The following is a 9,162-nucleotide window of genomic DNA, read 5'->3' as shown; positions in this document are numbered from 1 at the left end:
TGATGAGTGTGTATTGAATATTGTAGGAGCTGAGAAACAACTCCTCCTGTTCTAATTAAAACAGACATAAGAGTAGGCTTTTAAGCCTGTCTTTCTACCTTGAGTTACCCATCTAAAAACTCCAGGTAACTGCCTTCTTGGTATGCAACTCTCTCTCTCTCATGCATGTTCATTGTGGATATCCAGAAAACCTGTGTTATAGGGCTAGCCGTGCTCATTAGCATCATCCTAGGCATGTAAGGCAACCCTGATGCTAACTGTGACCATGACAGCTGGCTGGTGTAGTGCAACAGTTTCAAGTCCACCTCCTGCACAAACTACAGACGCTCTTAAATCAGTCTCAGCCACCAATCCAAGCCCCCTTGAGGCAATGTCCTAAAACCACCAACCTAGGTCCTGACCCTCCAACCACATACCCGACTCATGATCCAGGCCCCAACTCCTCCAGAAACAACAGCCCTGCTGTCAAAAGCCCCAACCCCCCCCCCCCCCCACCTCCCTAGCCACTGCAGGGGTGTTGGGACTGGATTGGTGGCTGAGACTGTGTGTAGTTTGTGCAGGAGGTAGACTTGAACCTGGTGTAGTGCTTCAGCTAGCTGTCATTGTCACAGTTAGCATCAGGGTTGAATTACATACTTAGAAAGATGAGTATGGCTAGGCATGTAACATAGTTCTCCTGCGCTGTCTACCTTGTTTGGTAAATGTAGAGTTACCAGATTTTCTGTTTGGAAAATTCAGACCCCTAGACCTTCCCCCCAGGCTAGCCCAGTTCCACCCATGCATGCCCCCTAACACCCCCAGTCCTGCCTCCAATCGTGCCCCAGCACCCGCTGCCTGCTCTCGTCGGGCAGGAGGGTGTACGCGCATGCGATGATGTCATGAATGCGTGCGCGGATGCCCTCCTGCCCGATGGTGATTTGTTCCAAGCTTTTCAAAACCTGCACAAAGTGCCGGGTTTTGGAATGCCGTCCGGAGCTCCAGACGTGTCCTCAAAAGAAGGACATGTCTGGGGAAATCTGATAGCCCTAGGTAAATGCAGGGTGGCCAAGGATGAGGTAGGTGGGAGAGTTGGCTAAAACCAGACAGACTCCCCCCATTAAAAAATAAAAAAACAGCTGGACACCGGCCAGTCCTCTAAAAAGAAGACATGTCTGGGTTTCACGGACCTAGGATAGCCCTGCTTAAAAGGTAGAGGGTTGCAAAATCCCATTAGTGCTGGGTGTTACAGCCTCTATCTATGCTTTAGATCCCTCCAGCAGTGATATGTTATTCTCTCTCCCCACCAATACATCCCCAAATTTTAATCCAAACTGCTTCTGGCCCCACTACCTTAAAGGCAGAACGGTAGCATGAGTACAGGATGGCTATACGGCAATAGCTGGAGAGCTAACTGAGAGGTTGAGTGAAGCTGATCTGCTAACAAGGACTCGTGTCATTCATCCTTTGGTTTGCATGTAAAGGGAAACTCTGTTTTATTTAAAACAGGCTTTTGCTGTTCTTTAGATTTATTGGGGTGGCCTTCAGAAGTGGGTGGATTGATACTTATAATTGCCATGAGAGAGAGGGGGGGGAGGCTGAAAGTTCATCAGGGGCATGTAAGTCTTTCTTAATACCGTTGAACTAGATAAGTGCAAATTCTAGCTGGGGGAAGGGGGTGACTGCTGCTTGCACATCCAGACTAGAAATCTGCATGGGAACAGGGATTGTGGGACTCCCACAGGGATCCACCCCGTCCATGGGACTCCTATGGGGATCTCCCCAGGCTCAAGGGACTCTCGTGGGGATGGAACCGGGATTCCCGAGGCCTGGAAATAGAATTAGTAGAAGATAGACAAAAGCAGAAACTGGGACGAAGATGATGGAAAAACAAAATGTCCCACCAGTTACAGCAAGGGAGATGTTCATTTTGATGAGGGCTAATCTCAAAGTGGGAGGCCCAGCCCCCCTCTCATGGTTATACAACCAATTGTACAAAATGAAGTACTTGCTGAGTTTGTTTTGGTGTTTCCAGTTCAGTTTTGGCACATTTCTCTTATGTAACCATTGTCCTGAAAAGTGCCTCTCTCAATTCTGCTTTAAATGATTTTGATGCTAAGAAATTTAAATGGCTCCCTTGCTGGGCAGGAGAGGGGCGGAGCAGGGCTCCCACGCTAACCTCTCTCAGGATCGGGTCCGGGACTTTGAAGATCCTGCTGGTGTCTGGTAAGGGGCTCGATTGAAGCATTATTCAGTCAGTGCCTGCAAAGCAACAAGCGCTAGCTGAATACTGTTTTCTTGCTTATGCCCTGCTTTTTCCCAGAAAAAATTTCTTTGATACGCAGGTTACCATGATTTTAACAAGTACTGTATATTATTGCAGTCATGCTGTACCTTGTTATAATTTATAATACTTGATATACTGCTTGAAGGCCAAGCTCTTTCAGCAGTTTACCCCAGAAAGGAACTACATAAATAAGAACCCAAACCCACCTCCACTGATACATACCCTAAAAATGTGTTAATGCATGTTAAGGGCTTACTGCTCTTTAGTAAATATATCCTTAAATCAGTTGTTCCCAAACTTTCTCTGTTCAAGGCACTCCTAGGTCACACTTTTCCTCTTAGGGCACCCCCACTGGCACTTTGCTAGCAGGGAGACCCAAGCCCAGCCACAAAAAACAGCAGCATGCTTCAGCTGTTGACTCCGACACTCCCACACATGCTTAGTTCTACATGAGGGGGGGGGGGTATTAAAATATGCTGCAGCTCCCATGTGAGTTTGCTGTCGCTCAGTTTGGAAATTGCTGTCCTAAAACCTTCCACTCAGACTGTCTTAAGGTGCAGACACTTCCAGTATGAGCCTCTAAGAAAGGCATTTGATTGCGTATAATGGAATTCTGGAAGATTTGAGGCACATATTGGCTTTGGCCCTTGTATCTTCTTTCTCTTAATACAAACAAATGTACTTTAGAATGCACCATGGCCTTCTGTGCCAAAGAATCATGTTACAGACTAAATACCCCAGCCTTCTGTACAGAGGTCAGTGCTGAGGTATGCCTTGCTTTGCTCCGGGGCTTAGGGGGCTAACCCCCCCCCCCTTGCTCTAAGCTGAGATGTCTGCCTGAGGCAAATTGTACTGCATCTGTGCTGGGTTATGCCATGCCATGTGACTTATCTTTTTGTGCTTGGAACAGACCTTCTCAGTTAAAATGTTCAAGCCTTTCATTTTAGGTTACACAATAGGGCTTTTGCTGGATGTTCATGAAAAAGTGGTGGCCCTGATATGCAAGACAAATGGTGTAACCAATAGGAGCTATTGATCCTTTATCTTTTCAATGGAGAACACCCTCCCATGCAGTGCATTTTATAGTCATCTTCCTTCCTCAAATAAGCAGGTTGTAAGTAAGCTACTGTCTCTGGCCAAGAAACTTGCCTTAGGTTTTGTAGAGCCTAGGAAATGCAGGCGAGGATAAATTGGAAGAATAGGATTTATTAATCTTGATAGCCTTATACTTTCATGCTTTTGGGGCTCTATGTACAGCAATGGCAACTGTCCATGTCCACATCATGAAGAGCTTAGGCAATGGGTACACACAGTGTGACAAATCAGTCACTGTCAATCTTCCACCTGCAAAGGGCCATATTTGAAACCAAACTAAACTAAACTAAACCTTAAGTTTATATACCGCATCATCTCCACGGAAGTAGAGCTCGGCACGGTTTACAAGAACTTAAAAATGTGAAAGGGTAGGAAAAGGTTTACATAAGTTTATAAATCGAGTGGAAAAGTAAGGGAAAAAAGAAATTACATGTTAGAGAAGAGCCAGGTTTTTAGTTGTTTGCGGAATAAATGGAGGGAGCTCAGGTTCCGCAGTGGGATAGTAAGGTCATTCCAGAGACCTGTGATTTTGAATAGAAGTGATTTTCCCAGTTTACCTGCGTGGAGAATACCATGTAGGGAGGGGAAGGATAGTTTTAATTTATGGGCGGTCCTGGTGGAGTCAGGGCACGAGGAGTTGAAGGAAAGTGGGATTAAGGAAGGAGTGGGGACTTGGGGAGACGTGGTCAAGTGACAAAGAGATAACTGGCAAAAGAGAACCCTGTAAAGTAATTTTTTCTTTCTTTCTGGTTCCATTTCTTACTTTTTCAAATTTTATTTTTCTTCATTCATTCATTTAGTGTGTGTGAAGAGGATGAGCCTATATACACAGCCTAATGCATCCACAAAAGAATGGAAATACAGAGTTGTGTATGGACTCCCAGGTCATAAGAACATAAGAAATGCCTTCACCGGATCAGACCTTAGGTCCATCTAGTCCGGTGACCCGCACACGCGGAGGCCAAGCTAGGTTTTCCCTGATGAAGACCTTGTTAACCCGTATCCCTCAATGTGATTTGCAAGAAGGTGCGCATCAGGCCAGAAAGGTTTCTAGTTCTTTCTAGGGTCAATGAGTCGATCTGTTTAACTGTTGTTGGAGAATGTCATTCACTTGTGTGATTGATTCATCCTACTTATTGACAAAGAATCACATTGATACATGTTTTAATTTTCTCTTTGTAATATTTGAATTTGTAAAAAGAGATTCTACAGAAACTTGAAAAAGACCACACTGAAAACAAATAGACTGATTTGTACAGCAGCTTGGGAGCTTTCTCCATACACCCAAAATAAATAAATACAATTCTTAGGAACCATGTTGTGGGACATCAACCAATAAGCATTACTTAAGTTTATTTGTTAATGCTCCTGTTGCTCTTACAAGAGTTTAGTACACAAACAGCATGGATTTCATTTACAAGATATTGGCCCAGCACAATAATGCTCTTTCAATCAATGAAATTTTTAAAAGGAATCCATGCTCACACAGCTATAAATAAGGCAATTACAAAACAAGACCTGTCATGGAGGCAGCTGACCTGCATTCTTTCATTTATAACAAAAAAAAGTTACAATAAAATATCCTGAACAAATAAGTGACCACTGAAAATCTCTGTTTTCCCTTCTCTGTGCATCTTTAGATTCTGACAGGGGCATCAGTAATTACCAAAAGGCCCAGTATTCAGCTATCAGCATGTTACTGCCAGCAGTCGGCCTTATATCTGGAAATTCAAAGCCAGGACACTGAATTTCTGGGAATACAGAGCCAGCCAGAATATAGCTGGTTAAGTGCTATATTCAACACTTAACCGAATATGAAAGGCTACATAAAGATAGGACTGCCTTTTATGAGGTCACCTTTAACCGGTTAAGTGCCAACTATCACACTTAACCGATTAAGTGCCAACTCTGCACCTCCAGAATGTCCCCAAAGTAGCCTGTTTCGGCTTGGGTATGAACTGGGTATTTTCAGTGGCACTGTCCAGTTATGTGCCACTGAAAATGCTCTCTTAGCCTTGGCTAGGTGATTTAATTGGTAGGAGCTGCTCCTGGTCATTTAAATCACTTTGGAGGAGTAGATTAGTGGTTAGTGCAATGGGCTGGCAACTTGGGGAACTGTGTTCAATTCCCACTGAAGTTCTTTGTGACTCTGGGCAAGTCATGTAGTCTTCCATTACCCCAATTGAATACTTAAGATTGTGAGCCCACTAGGAATAGAGAAAGTACCTGCATATAATAAATGTAAAACCACTTTGATTGCATCACAGAAAGACAGTCTATCAAATCCCTTACCTTGAATATCAGGCCCAAAACATTTTTATTTTCTCTCTGTAATATTTGAATTTGTAAAAAGAGTTAGAAACTGGAAAAAGACCACACTGAGCTGTTGCAGACTAGCAAAGGGGGGGAGGAGAAGTAAAAAAAAAAAAAAAATCACTTTTTTAAAAATTTCATTCTCTGAGAAAGCACGGTAATGTGTACAGTGTTCTGAAAGCTCCTTCTCATTAATCTGAAACAACTGCTACTGCCATTCTGATTATAATAATAATAACTTTTTTTTTCTATACCGCCATAGTCAAAATGATTTCTAGGCGGTTCATTTAGAAAGAAGGCTGGACAATCAGCGAATTACAGAATGCATGAAGAAAGATGTTACATAATAAATTGGAGAACATGGGGAAAGAATACCTGAGAGAGGTCATCTGATTAGGCAAGGAATTTGTCAAATAGAGCGGTTTTAATTGATTTTCGGAATGTGTTGTAGGTCTGTCTGGCTTTATTTATGTGGTTTCCCAGCCAGGTATGGAAAAACTTGAAGATCCTGGGTACGGAGAGCTGCAACCGCCACCACCAGACACTTCGTGAAGACTCTGGGGGATGAGGTGAGTCCGAAAGGAAGAACTCTGTATTGTAGATGAAGATTCCCCACCCGAAATCTTAAATACTTGCGAGAGGCTGGATGAATCGGGATATGAGTGTAAGCCTCTTTGAGATCCAGAGAGCATAGCCAATCCCCCTGATCCATCAGGGATTATCACTGGAGCACTCCCCTCCCCCCCTTCCTCTCATGCAAGAGCTGCACTGATTATAAAGCATGAATACAGCAGAAAGTTGAAGAGCGAATCTTCAGTACAGTTACATACAGCATTGATAACATATAAAGTATGACTGCAGCACAAACAACCATGAGAGAATCACTGTCAGAGCTCCGTGTGACCATCACACTAATATAAGACCAGCAGATCTCCATCAGAATCTGACCCAGGCATTGTATGGATGCATGTTAAACATGAATACAGCTCAGAAAGCAAAACAAATTGGAGCATCAGTCAAACGTTGCACTGCTATATGTACCGTATTTTCACGCATATAACGCGCGCGTTATACGCGTTTTTACCTACCGCGCATACCCCTCGCGCGTTATATGCGTGAGCGCGGTATACAAAAGTTTTAAAACATAGTTCCCACCCCGCCCGACGCCCGATTCACCCCCCCAGCAGGACCGCTCGCACCCCCACCCCGAACGACCGCTCGCACGCGCTCCCACCCGCACCCGCATCCACGATCGGAGCAAGAGGGAGCCCAAGCCCTCTTGCCCGGTTGACTCCCCGACGTCCGATACATCCCCCCCCCCCGGCAGGACCGCCGACTTCCCGACAATATCGGGCCAGAAGGGAGCCCAAACCCTCCTGGCCACGGCGACCCCCTAACCCCACCCCGCACTACATTACGGGCAGGAGGGATCCCAGGCCCTCCTGCCCTCGACGCAAACCCCCCTCCCCCCCAACGACCGCCCCCCCCCAAGAACCTCCGACCGCCCCCCAGCCGACCCGCGATCCCCCTGGCGACCCCCACGACCCCCCCACCCCCCTTCCCCGTACCTTTGGTAGTTGGCCGGACAGACGGGAGCCAAACCCGCCTGTCCGGCAGGCAGCCAACGAAGGAATGAGGCCGGATTGGCCCATCCATCCTAAAGCTCCGCCTACTGGTGGGGCCTAAGGCGCGTGGGCCAATCAGAATAGGCCCTGGAGCCTTAGGTCCCACCTGGGGGCGCGGCCTGAGGCACATGGTCGGGTTGGGCCCATGTGCCTCAGGCCGCGCCCCCAGGTGGGACCTAAGGCTCCAGGGCCTATTCTGATTGGCCCACGCGCCTTAGGCCCCACCAGTAGGCGGAGCTTTAGGATGGATGGGCCAATCCGGCCACATTCCTTCGTTGGCTGCCTGCCGGACAGGCGGGTTTGGCTCCCGTCTGTCCGGCCAACTACCCAAGGTACGGGGAAGGGGGGTGGGGGGGTCGTGGGGGTCGCCAGGGGGGTCGCGGGTCGGCTGGGGTGGCGGTCGGAGGTTCTTGGGGGGGGCGGTCGTTGGGGGGGAGGGGGGTTTGCGTCGAGGGCAGGAGGGCCTGGGATCCCTCCTGCCCGTAATGTAGTGCGGGGTGGGGTTAGGGGGTCGCCGTGGCCAGGAGGGTTTGGCTCCCTTCTGGCCCAACTACCAAAGGTACGGGGAAGGGGGGTGGGGGGGTCACCAGGGGGGTCGCGGGTCGGCTGGGGGGGCGGTCGGAGGTTCTTGGGGGGGCGGTCATTGGGGGGAGGGGGGTTTGCGTCGAGGGCAGGAGGGCCTGGGATCCCTCCTGCCCGTAATGTAGTGCGGGGTGGGGTTAGGGGGTCGCCGTGGCCAGGAGGATTTGGGCTCCCTCCTGGCCCGATATTGTTGGGGAGTCGGCGGTCCTTCGGGGGGAGGGATGTATCGGACGTCGGGGGGGGGCATCAGGCTTTCAGGATGGGGACAGACCTTCAAGGGGGGACAGTGCACGGAAGTCAGGGGGGGGTGAACGGAGAGTCGGGACAGCGCACGGAAAGTCAGGGCGGGCGAAAGGAGCGTCGGGCAGCATGCGCGGTATACCCGTGAGCGCGGTATACCAAAGTTTTTGTACATATCATCGTGATTTCTGCGCGCTATACCCGTGTGCGCGTTTTATACGGGTGCGCGTTATTTGCGTGAAAATACGGTAATCATTGATTTGCTAACTTAGAAATAGCTAATCTCCTTCCCCCTTATTCATCTTTTCCTCCCTCACCTCTACAACTGCTGACTACCCTCTGCCCCTGACCTCCCCCTTTCAAGCCTTCCTTCTCCTTGTGGTCTTTTCTGAAGCAGAGGACAGTTCTTGGCTTTTCTGAAGGTCAATTAGTTCAGTTTTGGCCTGTGGGTCTTCATAATTTCTTGTGGCAGAGGAGAGAGCAGACTGGGGGGTGGGGGAGGGCGTTTACAAAAATAAAAGTAGTACAGGGGAGAAGAGAATAAGAAATGAGATGTTTTGGGAAGCTTTGCTGCTTGGAGGGAAGCAATATGGTTGACAGAATACCATTAATTAAAAAATATCACCAGTCTCCCTTAATGGAAACCAGTCAGATCAGCAAAATTTGCATTAGCAACCCAAGAAAAGAATGGAACAGCTTAGATGGCTGAAGAAGGGCTCTTCATCAAAACTCCACGCAGGAAAAACACTGACACATAAGAAGCATCAATACAACACAGATCAGCTGAAAAATAGAACTTGAAAATACTAAGGAGCAAACTAGAACTGATACTAAGAGAGGAAAATACAAGACAGAAGGAAGACAAGAATTTTGCTAGTACCTACTACTTAAAATAAGCATGCATCTGCACTTTAACCTTCTCATGTTTATAAACTGGGGCATAGCTCTGATTTATAAGCAACCACTGGTATTCACTTCCAGAAGATATGTTTTTATAACTCCACTGAAACGTTTATACCAAATATTAGCAATTCAATACCAGAA

Source organism: Geotrypetes seraphini, chromosome 11 (genome assembly GCF_902459505.1).
Source record: "Geotrypetes seraphini chromosome 11, aGeoSer1.1, whole genome shotgun sequence".
Lineage (NCBI taxonomy): Eukaryota > Metazoa > Chordata > Amphibia > Gymnophiona > Dermophiidae > Geotrypetes > Geotrypetes seraphini.
This window is presented reverse-complemented; position numbering follows the sequence as displayed.